Below are 16,994 nucleotides of genomic sequence, written 5' to 3'. Positions count from 1 at the left end.
CCCGCCTAGGTGCTGGCCCTGGTGGTCAGCGTCCAGCCCCGCAAGCTCCGCGATTCCCGTCCACTGGAGGCCAAAGCCTGGGAACCAAAGCAAGCTGTGACCTGAGGACGCACAGGAAGCGAGGGCAGTGCGGCGGCGACGGCGGCGGTAGCGGCGCGCATGCGCGAACACGCACACATGGAGTGGTGCACACGCGCAGCACTGCATCGGAAGTCCGCCTCCCAGGGCCGCCGCTGGGCCCAGGACGAGTATCGGACTCAATTTCCCATGAGCCTATGCGCCCCCCAATTTTAGGGGCCGTTTTAAATGTCTCTACCCCGCCTAAAGGGTAAGAAGCTCCAGGCTATGAGCTTTGGCAGCCCTGAACCCCGGACTGAACTTCGCATTTGTTTTTACTCCCTTTTAGGGTCCAGTCCAGGGCTGCCTGACTGGGTCTTGGAGCCCAAGGCCTCTGGGTTAGAACCGAGTTTCCCATAAGGAGAAGGAAAGGAAAGGGTGTATCACGGTTACTGCGCTGAAATGCTAAGATAAGTTTCACTCAAATACTAGGACAGGATAAATGCCCAGCGATGCTTTCCAAGGAAGAAAAAGAAAACAGAATTTGTGGCCGGGCGCGGTGGCTCACGCCTGTAATCCCACCATTTTGGGAGGCCCAGGCGGGCGGATCGCAAGGTCAAGCGATAGAGACCATTCTGGTCAACATGGTGAAACTCCCTCTCTAGTAAAAATACAAAAATTAGCTGGGCGTGGTGGCGCATGCCTGTAATCCCACCTACTCGGGAGGTTGAGGCAGGAGAATCACTAGAACCCCTGAGGCGGAGGTTGCAGTGAGCAGAGATCGCGCCACTGCACTCCAGCCTGGCGACGGAGCAAGACTCCATAGCTTTTCTAGATCACACAGCGAATGCCTAAAAACTGTAGAGAAATCAGGAAATACATACACAAATTGAAGAAAAGAGATGCCTGTGATCTTACCTTCCCCAGGAGGATTATGTTTAGGGTTAGGTTATGTTGACCAAAAAGAGTCAAAGTCTGGAAAGAGTTTTATTCTGGGCCTGTTTGAGTGACCATGGCTGGTGACACAGCCTCAGGGGGTCCGGAAAACGTGAGCCCAACGTGGTTGGGTTACAGCTTGGTTTTATACATCTCAGGGAGACAGCAGTTACAGGCAAAGACATCAATCAATACATGGGAGGTATACATTGGGTCAGCCAGGAAAAGGGTTTCAGGTCACTAGTAGATTCAAAGATTGGCAGTTGGTTCAGAGTTAAGCATTGGCTGAAGAGTTGGAAGACTACATAAAGAAATGGGCCATTGCAGTGCCTCATACCTGTAATCCCAGCACTTTGGGAGGGTGAGCTGGGAGGATCCCTTGAGGCCAGGAGTTCAAGGACAGCTTGGGCAACACAGCGAGACCCCCACCTCTACAAAAAAAAAAAAAAAAATTATCCAGGTGTGGTGGTGCCTGCCTGTAGTCCCAGCTACTCAGGAGGCTGAGATGGGAGGATCGCTTGAGCCTGGGAAGTTGAGGCTACAGTGAGCCATGATGGTGCCACTGCACTCCAGCTTGGGCAACAGAGAAGAAAAGAAAGAAAGAGAAAAAGAGAGAAAGAAAGGAAGGAAAGAAAGGAAAGGAAAGAAAAGAAGGAGGGAAAGAAAAGAAAAGCCTGAGTTAAGATAATGAGGATTGTGGAAACCAAGGTTCTTGTTATGTAGGTGAAGCCTCAGAACAGTCTTCAGAGAGAATAGATGATAAATATCTCTTATTGGATCTTAAAAGGTGTCAGACTCTCCAGAAAAGTGTAAGAGAAGGAGATTCTCTACAGAATGCAAATTTCCCCCAAAGAGATGGCTTTGCAGGACTATTTTAAAGTGTGTCAAATAAAATATATTATAGGGTAAAATACTATGATTTCCTTCAGGGACTGCTATCTGTCATGTGGTGCTATATCAGAGTCTGGTTGGAGTTGGGTATCTTACTGATACAAAGAGCCTGTTTTGTCAGTCTTATGACCTGTATTCTAATGCTAATATTGGTCAGCTGTACCTAAACTCTGACGGGAGGAGAGTATGACAAGGTATGTCTGATCCCCTCCTTCCCGTCACGACCTGAATTAGTTTTTCATGTTATTTTGGATCCCGTTGGCCAACAGGGCAGTCCATTCAGTCAGTTGTGGGGGCTTAGAATTTTATTTTTGGTTTACAATTAAAATGTCAATTTTCAAACATGGGATCATAAGGACAACGATTCATCACAATTTTTTGGTGAAATCTAACAGTGTTCTTGCCCAGTTGTTTCATAAAAACTGGTAAGGAAAAGACTAAAAATAAATTCTTCTGAGGCCAGGCGCAGTGGCTCACACCTGTAATCCCAGAAGGTTGGAAGGCCGAGGTGGGTGGATCATGAGGTTAGGAGATCAAGACCATCCTGGCCAACATGGTGAAACCTCATCTCTACTAAAACACAAAAAATCAGCTGGGTGTGGTGGTGTGCCCCTGTAGTCCCAGCTACTTGGGAGGCTGAGGCAGGGGAATCACTTGAAGCTGGGAGGTGGAGATTGCAGTAAGTGGAGATCACGCCACTACACTTCAGCCTGATGACAGAGCAAGACTCCATCTCAAAATAAAAAATAATAAATTAAAAATAAATAAATAAATAAATTCTGTTAACCTAGAATATTCTCTCCACAAACTCAGAAAATAAAGAAAACAATTTTATTATTGAATACGCGTTAAACCAGACTGTGATGCCCATCACAGGTGATCCATTAATGAGTAATGAGATGCAAAGAGAAATAAAGTAAAGCCTCCTTTTTTTTTTTTTTTAGACACAGTCGCACTCTGTCACCCATGCTGGAGTGCAGTGGTGCAATCTCAGCTCCCTGCAACCTCTGCCTCCCCTGTTTAAGTGATTCTCCTGCCTCAGCCTCCCAAGTAACTGGGACTACAGGCACGTGCCACCATGCCTGGCTAATTTTTTTGTATTTTTAGTAGAGACGGGGGTCTCATCATGTTAGCTAGGATGGCCTCGAAATCCTGACCTTGTAATTCGCCCGCCTAGGCCTCCCAAAGTACTAGGATTATAGGCGTGAGCCATGGCGCCTGGCCAAAGCCTCCTTTTTATTCAGCCTGCCAGATACAATCCATTGCATACACGCTCTCAAGATAAACAGTAACTCATCCTCATGTATGATCTCAAGATAAACAGTAACTCATCCTCATGTAAAAACTTGCTATGCATTTCCTTTTTTTTTTTTTTTTGAGACAGGGTCTCATTCTGTCATCCAGGCTGGAGTGTAGTGGTATGATCTTGGCTCACTGTAACCTCCATCTCCTGGGTTCAAGTGATTCTCATGCCTACGCCTCCTGAGTAGCTGCAATTACAGACATGTGCCCTCATGCCCAGCTAATATTGGTATTTTAGTAGAGACAGAGTTTCACTATATTGGCCCGGCTGGACTCAAACTCCTTTTTTCCATTTCTGTGTGGCATCAAGTGATCCGCCCGTCTCGGCCTCCCCCAGAGTACTGGGATTACAGGTGTGAGCCACCGCGCCTGGCATGCTATGCATTCTTAAACACTCATCCTAAATTCACCTGGAAATCAAGGTGGCCATCCATGCTAGTTAATTACCTGTATCCGAAGAAAAAATGAAACTTCTCATATCTCCTTGATGAGCAGGTAGTAACAGCTCAAGGTGCCTAGGCTAAACTCCCTAGGCAACAGGAAGATAGCGACACTATCTTCCTCGAGGTTTACATATCAAAGACAAGACTCTCAGGCTCTTAAGAAAAAAATTCCTGGGTTGGGACCCAGAGTGGTGGCTCATGCCTGTAATCCCAGCACTTTGGGAGGCCAAGGCGGTTGGATCGCCTGAAGTCAGGAGTTCAAGACCAGCCAGACCAACAAGGTGAAACCCTGTCTCTACTAAAAATACAAAAATTAGCCAGGCGTGGTGGCAGGCGCCTGTAGTCTCAGCTACTCAGGAGGTTGAGATGGGAGAATTGCTCGAACCCGGCAAGGGGAGGTTGCAGTGAGCCGAGACCGCACCAATGCACTCCAGCCTAAGTGACAGAGCGAGATTCTGTCTCCAACAACAATAAAAAATTCCTGGGTTGTAATGTTGGCAAGACGTTCATTTACATTTTTTTTTTTTTTTTTTTTTTTTTTTTTTTTTTTTGTGAGACGGAGTCTCGCTCTGTCGCCCAGGCTGGAGTGCAGTGGCTGGATCTCAGCTCACTGCAAGCTCCGCCTCCCAGGTTTACGCCATTCTCCTGCCTCAGCCTCCCGAGTAGCTGGGACTACAAGCGCCCGCCACCTCACCCGGCTAGTTTTTTATATTTTTTAGTAGAGACGGGGTTTTACCGGGTTAGCCAGGATGGTCTTGACCTCCTGACCTCGTGATCCGCCCGTCTCGGCCTCCCAAAGTGCTGGGATTACAGGCTTGAGCCACCGTGCTCGGCCCGTTCATTTACATTTTTAAAAGATTTAGATACATATCAAAGGCACAAAATAAGTTATTTATATTACAAGGTTTATCAAGGAAATACTCATTAAAAGAGAGGAGAAAAGGTTAATTTACCTTTTGGCCAAATAAGATAAATTTATTTATTTATTTATTTATTTTTAGAAAATCCATTCAGTGAGGGCTAGGCATGGCAGCTCACATCTGTTGTCCCAGCACTTTGGAAGGCCAAGGCAGGCAGGTTGCTTGAGACCAGGAGTTTGAAACCAGCCTGGGCAACATGGCTACTACAAGTACAAAAATTAGCTGGGCATGGTGGTTTGCGCCTATTGTCCCAGCTGCTCTGGAGGCTGAGGCACGAGAACCGCTTGAACGTGGAAGGCAGAGGTTGCAGTGAGCGAAGATTGAGCCATTACAATCCACTCTGGATGACAAGAGCGAGACTCTGTCTCAAAAAAACAAAAAAAAAAAAACAAAAAAAAAAAACAAAAAAACAGAGCCTCTTTTCCATCTCCCCGCCACAGAGTTGTCTTCAGTAATTTCATTCGTTTTTTTCCTCAGGGTTTCCAGGGTTTCTGGGTCCCAGAAGGGGAAGCTCTCTTCAAGGTACAGAAACCACGACTACGCAGAGAACCGCAGAGACGGCAGCATGACCAGAGCCCGGTCAGGTGCCGGGAGGCTGCTGGGCTGAGACTCGGGCTGACCTTCCGCTGCAGGTCGACTTATTCCCATTGGCACCAAAGCCGCTGGAGGGGGTCATCCAACAGCAAAGGAAGTGGGGGCACAGCTTGGAGGCTGTTTCAGAAGGTCCCACTGAGCCGAGGACTCAAGGCCTGGCCACAGCCCTCCTAAGTGAGGCCCAGATCATATTTCACCACGCTCAGAAAACTTTGTCTGCTCATTTCAGTCCACAGTGACTTTGCTTTATGATCTCTCTTGCACTGTCCAACCCAGAAAGTTCCAAACCTGAATGGATTCCAGTGATGGAGTTAAAGCGGGCCCCACCTCAGTTTCTGAGCTACGATCAATAGGGCTGGGTCCCAGCATCTGTATCTTAATGTTCCTCCATGTCATCCCGAAAGGCTGGTATTTGCAAATCCTTTTGGGGAGTGAAGGGTTTTTTAGAGACAGGCCTCACTCTGATGCCCAGCCTGGAATGCAGTGGTGGGATCACAGCTCACTGCAGCCTTGAACTCCTGGCCGCAACAAATCCTCCCACCTTGGCCAACCAAAGTGTTGGGATTACAGGAGTGACCACTGTGTCCGGCCAGGAAAGCCCTTCTGGTTCACTTGAATGATATTTCGGCAGCATACCTACAGCCATTGTTGTATTAAACTGCATCACTGCAGGAAAAGAAAAGGTGGCTGTTTTGCTTTTTTTCTGAATGTATCAGACCAAATCTGGGCTAGCCTTTTTTTTTTTTTTTTTTGAGATGGAGTCTCGCTCTGCCGCCCGGGCTGGAGTGTAGTGGCCGGATCTCAGCTCACTTCAGCTCACTGCAAGCGTCGCCTCCCGGGTTCACGCCATTCTCCTGCCTCAGCCTCCAGAGTACCTGGGACTACAGGCACCTGCCACCACGCCCGGCTAGTTTTTTGTATTTTTTAGTAGAGATGGGGTTTCACTGTGTTAGCCAGGATAGTCTCCATCTCCTGACCTCGTGATCCACCCGTCTCGGCCTCCCAAAGTGCTGGGATTACAGGCTTGAGCCACCGCGCCCAGCCTTTTTTTTTTTTTTGGGGGGGATGGTGTCTCGCTCTGTCACCCAGGCTGGAGTGCAGTGGCGCAATCTCGGCTCACTGCAACCTCTGCCTTCCAGGTTCAAGTGATTCTCCTGCCTCAGCCTCCCAAGTAGCTGGGATTACAGATGTGCACCCCCATGCCCAGCCAGGTTTTTTCTGTATTTTTAGTAGAGACAGATTTCAACATGTTGGCCAGGCTGGTCTCGAACTTCTGACCTCTGGTGATCTGTCTGCCTTGGCTTCTTAAAGTCGTAGGACTATAGGCATGAGCCACCGTGCCTGGTTTGCCCATTTTTTGACAATGTGCCAATATCATGTAAGATGGGCACTGCCTCAGTGTAGTGTGTCTAGACAAGGTGGCCAGAAGAGAGGAATATACAAACCAGGCTTGAAGATGAATTAAATCAGAGCTTTTCATTCCACAAAAGGGAAATTTTAATGGGGTCAGAACATTGATCTTCTAATCTTTGAAAGCCTTTTAACTAGGAGAGAGACAGCAAACTGTTTTGTTGTAGAAAGACCCACCCAGCTCTGACGGTTTAAAGGGTCATGAAGGCAAATTTGAATTCTAGAAAAGCAGAGCTTCCTAACAATGGGACTTCCACAGCACTGGGATCTGCTTCCTCATTCAGTTTGTGCCTTTCCCATGAGCGAGAGACTCCTAGGAGAGCCGCAGCCCGTTAGGAAGCCATGTGGGACTCACTCACAGGTTACGTCTTTTCAGATGCAGTTTTGCTCTTGTTGCCCAGGCTGCCGTGCAATGGTGCGATCTTGCTCACTGCAACCTCCGCACCCCGAGTTCAAGTGATTCTCCAGCCCACCACTCCCAAGTAGCTGGGATACAGGCACCCGCCACCATGCCTGGCTAATTTTTTTGTATTTTTAGTAGAGATGGGGTTTCACGATGTTGGCCAGGCTAGTCTCAAACTCCTGACCTCAAGTGATCTACCCACTTTGGCTTCCCAAAGTGCTGGGATTACAGACATGAGCCATGGAGCCTGGCCAGGAACTCCCAGGTTTTTCGGATGGTCTCTGAATGTCGTACAACTTTTATTTTTTACCAAAAAAAGTTTTTGACACAACATCTTGCTGTATTGCCCAGACTGGAGTGTGAAGGCCAGCTCATAGCTTACTGCAGCTTCCAACTCCTGGGCTCAAGCCATCTTCCTGCCACGTGAGTCTCCCAAGTAGCTGGAAAACAAGTGCCAACAACCACACCTGGCTAATTTGGTTTGGTTTTGTTTTTTTAGAGATGGGGGTCTTGCTATGTTGCCTACACTGGTCTTGAACTTCTGGCCTCAGGCACTCTTCCTCCCTTGGCCACCCAAAGTGCTGGGATTACAAGCACGAGCCACTGCACACAGCTGAGATTTTTTGATTTATCTTTTTGTACATGCAGTATTTTATTCATAGAATCCATAAACGGTAGGGAAATTTCTGAGTTCAGAGCAATACATATGATAGAAAACGTGATATATAGACTAGAGTTTCTTAGCTGAACTGGAGGGGCTGGCTTTAGGTAATCCATGGACTCCCTGAAACTGGGGACACCAGTGGAAATATGTGTGAGCTCATGGGCAGATTCCTATGATTTTCAGGCCTCAAAATGTCTCCTCTTAGGGCAGAGGATGCGTGTACCCCCAGTACAGAATCTCGGACAGTGAATGTCAGTGAACATTTGGCAGAAAAGCTCTGCCAAATTGAGTGCTCTGATGTGACTTTTTCATCGAGTCAATGTTCCTGGGATCTCTTGTACCTGATCATCTCACTCTTGTCAGGTTTTGTTTCTGCTTCCCCTAGTTCTTTCCCACCCTGCTCCCTCTCCCACCACACTGGATTCTGAAATGGGCATGTACAGAGAAGAGGAGACCCCAACATGCTTCAGGCTTTGAGTGGAGAGAACACAGCCTCTGCTGGGACAGGGAACAAAGGGATACAGAGACCCTGAAGATGCTTTTGGACAGTGGTCTGAGGTCAGGACAGTGGCAGGCGACACCATTCACCCAGCATCTCCGGGACAAGAGATCAGTCTGGCAGTTACATGTGTTTTTCTTCAAACTGGTTGTCAGGTTGGAATGGCCAATGACATCAGAGATTCCAACCTTCCTGATTGGAGGGACCAGACTCCGTCGGCGCCTGGGAGCTGAGAGGGACAACAGTATCTTCTCAGAGCTGCTCGCCACTCCTGACTTCTCCCAGCCTCGAGAATTCATCGCACACTCTTCTGGCTCCTAGCAGAGTCCAGAAGAAGGCCTTGGACAGAACAGAGACTATGTTCTGTGGGATGGAACAGATTTTGGGAAAGATCACCACCCTGCTCCCCGAGGATGAGGAGGAGAGCCCCCAGCAGAACACTTTGGGGTACCCCCTCCAGGAGGTGGTGGATGATGAAGTGTTGGGACCATCAGGTGAGGGGACTGGAGCAAGAAGAGATGTGATAGGACTGACTAAGACGAAGAAAGGGGGCCGGGTGCGGTGGCTCACGCCTGTAACCCCAACACTTTGGGAGGCCGAGGCAGGCAGATCACCTGAGGTCAGGAGTTCAAGGCCAGCCTGGCCAACATGGTGAAACCCCATCTCTACGAAAAGTACAAAAATTGGTGCATGCCTGTAATCCCAGCTATGCGGGAGGCTGAGACAGGAGAATCGCTTGCGCCTGGGAGGAAGAGGTCGCAGTGAGCCAACATTGCGCTACTGCACTCCAGTCTGGGTGAGAGAGTGAGACGCTGTCTCAAAAAAAAAAGAAGAGTCAGAGGTCAGGAAGGAGAACCTGAGGAGGGTGTGTGGGAAGAATGGAGAAATTCAGGCCAGGTGCAGTGGCTTATACCTGTAACCCCAGCACTTTGGGAGGCCAAGACAGGAGGATCACTTGAGGCAAGGAGTTTGAGGTCAGCCTGGCCAATATGGTGAAACCCCGTCTCTACTAAAAATACAAAATTGAGCTGGGCATTACGGCAGGCACCTGTAATCCCAGCTACCAGAGACACTGAGGCAGGAGAATAACTGGAATCTGCGAGACAGATGTTGCAGTGAGCTGAGATTGCACCACTACACTCCAGCCTGGGAGACAAAGCTAGATTCTGTCTCAAAACAAAACAAAACATAACAAAAAAAAAAAAAAAAAAAAAGAAAAGAAAAGGAGGGACTCAAGAGAGCCAGGGACCAGGGAAGGATGTGAGAAAATGTTCTGAGGACAGAGACAGAAGACTGGGGAGGAGAAGGAGCAGCACATGAGGTTGACAGAGGAGAAAGTCAGAAAAATGGCTTGGAGAAGCCAGCAGTCTGCAAGGCTAGGGAGGATGGAGAGTGCTTTGGGATTTGGGGTCGGGGTCTAAGGTCATCAATTGCAGAAGCATTACACAGTGACCTGGCTTCTTTACTCAGCCACTGGGGTAGATCTTAGACCCTCATGTAGGTCCCTTTGCTGGCAAAGGAAGAGGGAGTGGTCGGACCAATCTGAGGAGGAGCCAGAGAAGGAGCTCGCCCGTGAGCCTGAGGAGACTTGGGTGGTGCAGATGCTGTTTGGGCTCAAGATGAAGCTGAAGCGACGGCGAGTGTCACCTGTGCTCCCTAAGCACCACAAGGCCTTCAATAGCCAGCTTGGTAGGAGGACACCCTAGAGAGCACCTCCAATCCTGTTCTTCTAAAAAAGAGGAAATTTCCAATAACCACTCTTCCAATGAGAAAAATATTCCCCCAGTGGGTGACCTCTCCATGCGGGAGGACTCAGAAGTGATCACTCATGAGGGACGCTTAGGAGATGATAGACGATTAGGCTAGACTTGATAAAGGTTTGCACTTGGGATATGAAAGCTTGTTTTTGGGCCAGGTGCTGTGGCTCATGCCTGAGATCCCAGCACATTGGGAGGCTGAGGCAAGGGAACTGCTTAAACTCAAGACTTTGAGGCTGCAGTGAGATATGACTGCACCACTGCACTCCAGCCTGGGTGACAGAGCAAAACCCTGTCTCAAAAGAAAAATGAAGGCTGGGTGTGGTAGCTCATGTCTGTAATCCCAGTATTTTGGGAAGCCAAGACGGGTGGATCACTTGAGGTGAGCTGTTTGAGACCAAACAGACCAATATAGCGAAACCTCACTTATACGAACAATACAAAAATTAGCCAGGCATGATGGTGCACGCCTGTAATCCCAGCTATTTGGGAGGCTGAGACAGAAGAATCGCTTGAACCCAGGAGGCGGAGGTTACTTTGAGCCAAGATAGCGCCACTGCACTCCATTTTGGGTGACAGAGGGAGACCCTGTCTCAAAAAAAAAAAAGAAAAAGAAAAATTAAGAAGGGCCCAGAAATCAGGAAGGAGCATGTGAGGAGGGTGTGTGGGAGGAATGGAGGTACTGAGGCAGGGTGTAGTGGCTCACACCTGTAATCCCAGCACTTTGGGAGGCCACGGCAGGCGGATCACTTGAGGCCAGGAGTTTGATTGAGACCAGCCTGGCCAACATGGTGAAACCCTGTCTCTTCTAGAAGTACAAAAATGAGCTGGGCATTATAGCGGGCACCTGTAATCCGAGCTACTCCAGAGGCTTAGGCAGGATAACCACTGGAACTGGGGAGACAGATGTTGCTGTGAGCCAAGATCGCACTACTACACTCCAGCCTAGGCCACAAAGAAAGACTGTGTCTCAAAAAATAAATAAAAAAGAAGGGACTCAGAGAGTCAGGGACCAGGGAAGGACAAAGTCTTCCCAGGACAGAGAAACGGGAGAATGGGGAGGAGACGGAGCGGCACATGGGGCTCAGCAGAGGAGACAGACAGAAGGAAAGATGGCTTGGAGAAGCCAGCAGTCTGCGAGGCTGGGGAGGATGGAGAGTGCTTTGGGGTTTGGGGTCGGGGTCTAAGGTGATCAATTGCAGAAGCATTACACGGTGGTCTGGTTTCTTTACTCAGCCCCTGGGGTAGATCCCAGCCCCTCATGTAGGTCCCTTTGCTGGAAAAGGAAGAGGGAGTGGTCGGACCAATCTGAGGAGGAGCCAGAGAAGGAGCTCGCCCCTGAGCCTGAGGAGACCTGGGTGGCGGAGACGCTGTGCGGCCTCAACATGAAGCTGAAGCGATGGCGAGTGTCGCCCGTGCTCCCCGAACACCACGAGGCCTTCAACAGGCTGCTTGGTAGGAGGACACCCCCGAGAGCACCTCCAATCCTGTTCTTTCTAAAAAGAGGAAACTTCCAATAACCACTCTTTTCCAATGGAAAAAATATGTCCCTACTGAGTGAGCTCTCCATGTGGGAGGACTCTGAAGTGATCACTCATGAGGGACACTTAGGAGACGATAGAGGATTAGGCTAGACTTGATAAAGGTCAGCGCTTGGGATAAGAAAGCTTGGTTTCGGGCCAGGCGCGGCGGCTCACGCCTGAGATCCCAGCACGTTGGGAGGCTGAGGCAAGAGGATTGCTTGAACTCACAACTTTCAGTGTGCAGTGAGCTATGACAGCACCACTGCACTCCAGCCTGGGTGACAGAGCAAAACTCTTGTCTCAAAAAAAATACCAAGGCTGGGCATGGTAGCTCATGCCTGTAATCTCAGCTACTCCGGAGGCCGAGACAGGAGAATCGCTTAAACCTGGGAGACAGAGGTTGCAGTGACCCGAGATCGCGCCACTGCGCTCCAGTCTGGCCCATAGAGAGAGACTCTGTCTCAACACAAATAAATAAAAATAAAAATCAAATAAAGAAAAACAAAATCAATAAACAAAGACAGCGGTTTCAGCTGTGCCCTCTGAAACTTAATGTCTCTTACTAACTTTTCTAAACCTAAGTGTCTCCATCCATAGTGGGGATACCAAGGCCATGGTCACACCCTGATGTGACTGTCTCATGAGGAAATGATGGGAATTCCTTTATGACTCTGCAGTGGTCCCTCCGGGTCTGCTGGGAGGACGTCCTGGCTCATTCCCAGCCCCACATCCTGTAGATTCTCACACCCAGAGCCTCCTTCAGCCTCTTCCCAGGGGAGTCTCAGAGCAGGAGCCTCTCTCCCTTGCCCAGTGAAAGTCATTCTCCCCTCTCCCATCCACTTCACCTGTGGCCACAATCCTGAGACTTCTCCCCAGGAGGCACACTTCTCCTCGCTGTCCTGCTTCTCACACTGACATCTGCTCTCTAATTACAGAGGATCCTATCATTAAAAGATTCCTGGCCTGGGACAAAGATCTGAGGATGTCGGACAAGGTAAGGTTGTTCTCCATGTAACTGTGCTCCTGTTCTAATGCACGGCCCGGGGGAGGGCACCGCTTCCAAACCCACAGTTCTCCCTCCACCACCTCCCACCAGATGCTCTTTTTTTTTTTTTTTTTTTGTGAGACAGAGTCTTGCTCTGTTGTCCAGGTTGGAGGGCAGTGTCATCATCTTGACTCACTGCAGCCAATGCCTCCCAGGTTCAGGTGACTGTCCTGCCTCAGCCTCCAAGCAGCTGGGATTGCAGATGTGAACCACCATGCCTGGCTAATTTTTGTGTTTTTAGTAGAGACAGGGTTTTGCAATGTTGGCCAGGTTGGTCCTGAACACCTGACCTCAGGTGATCCACCCACCTTGGCCTCCCAAAGTGCTGAGATTACAGACGTCAGCCACTGTGCCCGACCAGCTCCCACAGTCTTGAGTCTTGGCACCCAAACATTTTTTTTTTTTTCTGAGACAGAGTCTAGCTCTGCTCCCCAGGATGGAGTGCAGTGGCATAATCACAGCTCACTGAAGCCTCTAACTCCTGGGCTCAAGCAATCCTCTTGCCTCAGTCTCCTGAGGAGCTGGGACTAGCACATGCTACCATGCTCAACTAATTTTTGAAATCTTTGTAGAAACAGGGTCTCTCTATGTTGCCCAGGTTGTTCTCGAACTGTTGGGCTCACATAATCCTCCTGTCTCCACCTCTCAAAGTACCGGCATCACAGGCTTGAGCTGCCACTCCCAGCTGTTCTTGGTCTTTTTATGATGTCAGCATCTCCCTCAGGACTCTGCTGGTCTCTTGCCAAGTGAATGAATAGCCCATCCCTCCTATGGGTCCTCTGGGATCTGAGCCCTGGGCCACAGTCTGGCCGCAGCCCTGAAGCTCCTGGCCCCTCTACTTTCTGCTCTTTGGGACAGTTCTCTGCCTGGCACACAAAAGACCCTCCGGACACCAGCCCACCTAGACACACCCCCTCCAAAGATCCCATCTGGAGTCCACCATCCTGGGAGCATCACCGAAAACCCTTCCACTGGCTTCTCGGATTTGCATCCGACCTTCGAATATCCCTCCACCCCGCCATTTCCAAATGAGTACAGCTACTCCAACACTGAGGTCCCTTCTCTGAGGTGCAGCCCTTCCCCAGACCCTCATTCCCCCTCTCCACAATCTTCCTCTTCCAAGATGTGACCTCTCCCTTTTTGTGTTCCTTTCTCTCCATCAGTATCTCCTGGCTATGGTCATAGCGTATTTTAGCCGGGTCGGCCTCTTCTCCTGGCAATACCAACGCATTCATTTCTTCCTGGCTCTGTGAGTGGTTTGCTTCCTCCTATCGGTCAATATCCAATGCCCTGGGACAGCAGGGGAAGTGGGATTCCAGCCTTTCATTTATCCTTTCTCCTATTTGTCCTCTTTACTCTGTGTACAAAAAAGACAGGATTATACTATCGTGTACTTAGACTGTTGTTTTTAAAAAGAAACTCAGGCTGGGTGCGGTGGTTCATGCCTGTAATCCCAGCACTTTGGGAGGCCGAGGTAGGCGGGTAACCTGAGGTCAGGAGTTTGAGACCAGCCTGGCCAACATGGCCAAACCCCGTCTCCACTAAAAATAGAAAAATTAGGCTGGGCGCGGTGGCTCACGCCTGTAATCCCAGCACTATAGGAGGCTGAGGCGGGAGGATCACAAGGTCAGGAGATCGAGACCACAGTGTAACCCCGTCTCTACTAAAAATACAAAAAATAGCCGGGCGCGGTGGCAGGCGCCTGTAGTCCCAGCTACTCTGGAGGCTGAGGCAGGAGAATGGCATGAACCCGGGAGGCGGAGCTTGCAGTGAGCCGAGATTGCGCCACTGCACCACTCTGGGCGGCAGGGCGAGACTCCGTCTCAAAAAAAAAAAAATAAATAAATAAAATAAAAAAAAATAAAAATAAAAATAGAAAAATTAGCCGGGCATGGTGGTGTGCACCTGTAATCCCAGCTACTCAGGAGGCTGAGGTGGGAGAACTGCTTGAACCCAGGAGTGGGAGGTTTCAGTGAGCTAAGGTTGAGGCACTGCACTCCAGCCTGGGTGACAGAGCAAGACTTTTAACTCAAAAAAAAAAAAAAAAAAACAAAAACAAAAACTCCAACACCAGTGTACAAGTAAAGGAATAAAACAAAAGGAAGCATAAACTACTCCTAAGGGGAGAAGAAAAGGGAAAAGGAGCGGAGAAGTGGACACGACAGTTCCCCCAGCAAGCAGCCTTTCTGGTTCTTCTCTCTCTCCTTCCCACATCAACCGCAAATGCCATCGACCTCCTCCGGGTTCCCATGACGGAGATCACAGTTCAAGTCCCCTCTGCGACACTCGAATCCACTGTCAAATGCTCCCTGACGGGGTCTCCTGGAGTCTCTCCCCAAGCCAGGGGGCTTCCTAGTGCAGCCTGAGCATCTTTCCAAAGCACAATGCCCTCACTGTCCACCTGAACAACTTCCTTAGCAGATGTCTTTCTTTTTTTCTGAGATGGAGTCTCACTCTGTCATCCAGGCTGGAGTGCAGTGGCACAATCTTGGCTCACTGCAAGCTCTGCCTCCTGGGTTCACGCCATTCTCTTGCCTCAGCCTCCCGAGTAGCTAGGACTACAGGTGCCTGCCACGACGTCCAGCTAATTTTCTTTTTGTATTTTTAGTAGAGACGGGGTTTCACTGTGTTACCCAGGATGACCTCGATCTCCTGACCTTGTGATCTGCCTGCCTCGGCCTCCCAAAGTGCTGGCATTACAGGCATGAGCCACAGCGCTCGGCCTAGCTGATGTCCTTCTAAATCCAGGCCAGGGTTCACAGTGCCAATTCCACCCTCTCTACAATCTCTACAACCACACTGGCTCGCCATCTTGGTGTTTCCTGGCTTGGCTTCACTGCTCCTTCCAAATGCCCTCCACTGACTTTGCGTTTGTGTTTTCTGTATGGGTGTCCCGCACACATGTGGTTCTGAAGGGAAGGACACATTCTTTGAAGTCAGTTCACCCCACAGCCTCTGTCGTGCCTTCCCTCATCTTCCAACTTCGCCATGCTGGTAGCTCTCCAGTTACATCCTATGATAATGTGACATTGGGATTACTCATCTGCCCTGATTACTCCCAGTCTCATTAGACTAGATGCCTGTACAAGGCAGGGTCCTGGCAAAATATCAATGTACCCAATTTCTTTTATTTTTTGAGACAGACTTGCCCTGTCCCCCAAGCTGGAGTACAGTGTTGAGATCATAGTTCAGTGCAGCCTCCATATCCTGGGCTCAAGGGATCCTCCCACCTTAGCCTCTTGATTAGCTCTGACTACAGGGCTGTGCCACCACACTGGACAGTTATTTATTTATTGAGATAGAGTGCTGCTGTGCCCCTCAGGCTGGAATGGAGAGGCCCAATCTCGGCTCACTGCAACCTCGACCTCCTGGGTTCACACAATTCTTATGCTTCAGTCTCTTGAGTAGCTAGAACTAATGGCTGTGCCACCACACCAGGCTGATTTTTGCATTTTTAGGAGAGATGGGGTTTCTCCATGTTGACCAGGCTGGTCTTGAACTCCTGGTCTCAAGCAATTCACCTGCTTCACCCTTCCAAAGTGCTAGGATTACAGGCATGAGCCACCATGTCTGGCGTATATTTAATATTTTTAATAGAGATGAGGGTCTTGCTATGTTGCCCAGGCCCATCTCAAACTCTTGGCCTCAAGTGATCCTCCTGTTCAGCCTCCCAATGTGCTGGGATTCCATGCGTAAGCCACCACTCTTTGTCACCAGTTGGGTTTTTGTCTCTATCATGAAGTAGTGGGGAGACACCCTTCAGCAGGTCTCTGTCCAGCAGAGCCCTCTGAGGAAGGCGTGACTCTCTGCAGGGTGGGTGCCAGTCCTGAGCTGAGGACAGTCCCCTGCCCTCCTCTGGGAAGCTGACCTCAGCCAGAGTTCTCTCCCGGTGGTGCCCCTAAGCAGTAACCTGATTTCTGTCCACAGCTACCTGGCCAATGACATGGAGGAGGACTGCGAGACCCCCAAACAAAACATCATCTACTTCATGTACAGGAAGAACCGCTCTCAGATACCCTCGTTCCATAAGCGTCGGTTCCAGTTCTTCTATTCCATGTGCCAGGGGGCTGGGAAGAACCCCTCTCAGAAAGCCTTGTTCCATAAGCTTCGGTTCCAGTTCTTCCGTTCCATGGGCTTCAGGGCCTGGGTTTCCCTGGAGGAGTTGGAGGAGGTGGGTGGGGCGTGGGGAGGTGGATATGGGGAGGAATCGGGTGGGCTGGAGGCTGGACGAGGGGAGAGAGGGGTATCCTGGCGAGTCCCCATCTTCTCAACGGGTGTTTGTTTTTCCAGATCCAGGCTTATGACCCAGAGCACTGGGTGTGGGCGCGAGATCGCGCCACCTTTCCTAGAGCTCCAGGGACCATGGAGGCCTGAGTTCATCGGCCTGAGAGAAGGTACATCTGCGTCCTCCAGGGTAAAGAAAGAATATTGGGGTCTATTTCAGAAATCCGAGGAACCAATTGCTTGATCCAGCTGCAAGCCTCGGCAACGGGACAAGATCCCGTCTCACCAAAAATACAGAAATTAGCTAGGCGATGTGGGAGGCATCT

General features: G+C 49.8%; 1 protein-coding gene and 1 pseudogene across 2 annotated transcripts in view; both read right to left on the bottom strand.

Moving 5' to 3' along the window:
- LOC104667537 (protein PMS2CL-like) overlaps nucleotides 1–16,994 on the bottom strand; it is a 1,213,215-nt gene that overhangs the window by 1,193,726 nt on the left and 2,495 nt on the right. The window lies entirely within an intron of this gene.
- On the bottom strand, nucleotides 12,907–13,913 carry LOC115898234 (annotated as a pseudogene). The gene has a single exon (XR_004057927.1). The product of XR_004057927.1 is annotated as an uncharacterized LOC115898234 (transcript).

This window comes from Rhinopithecus roxellana, chromosome 6, assembly GCF_007565055.1.
Source record: "Rhinopithecus roxellana isolate Shanxi Qingling chromosome 6, ASM756505v1, whole genome shotgun sequence".
NCBI classification, from domain to species: Eukaryota; Metazoa; Chordata; class Mammalia; order Primates; family Cercopithecidae; genus Rhinopithecus; species Rhinopithecus roxellana.
The sequence above is the reverse complement of the archived record's forward strand: the minus strand, read 5'-3'. Positions and strand labels throughout refer to the sequence as shown.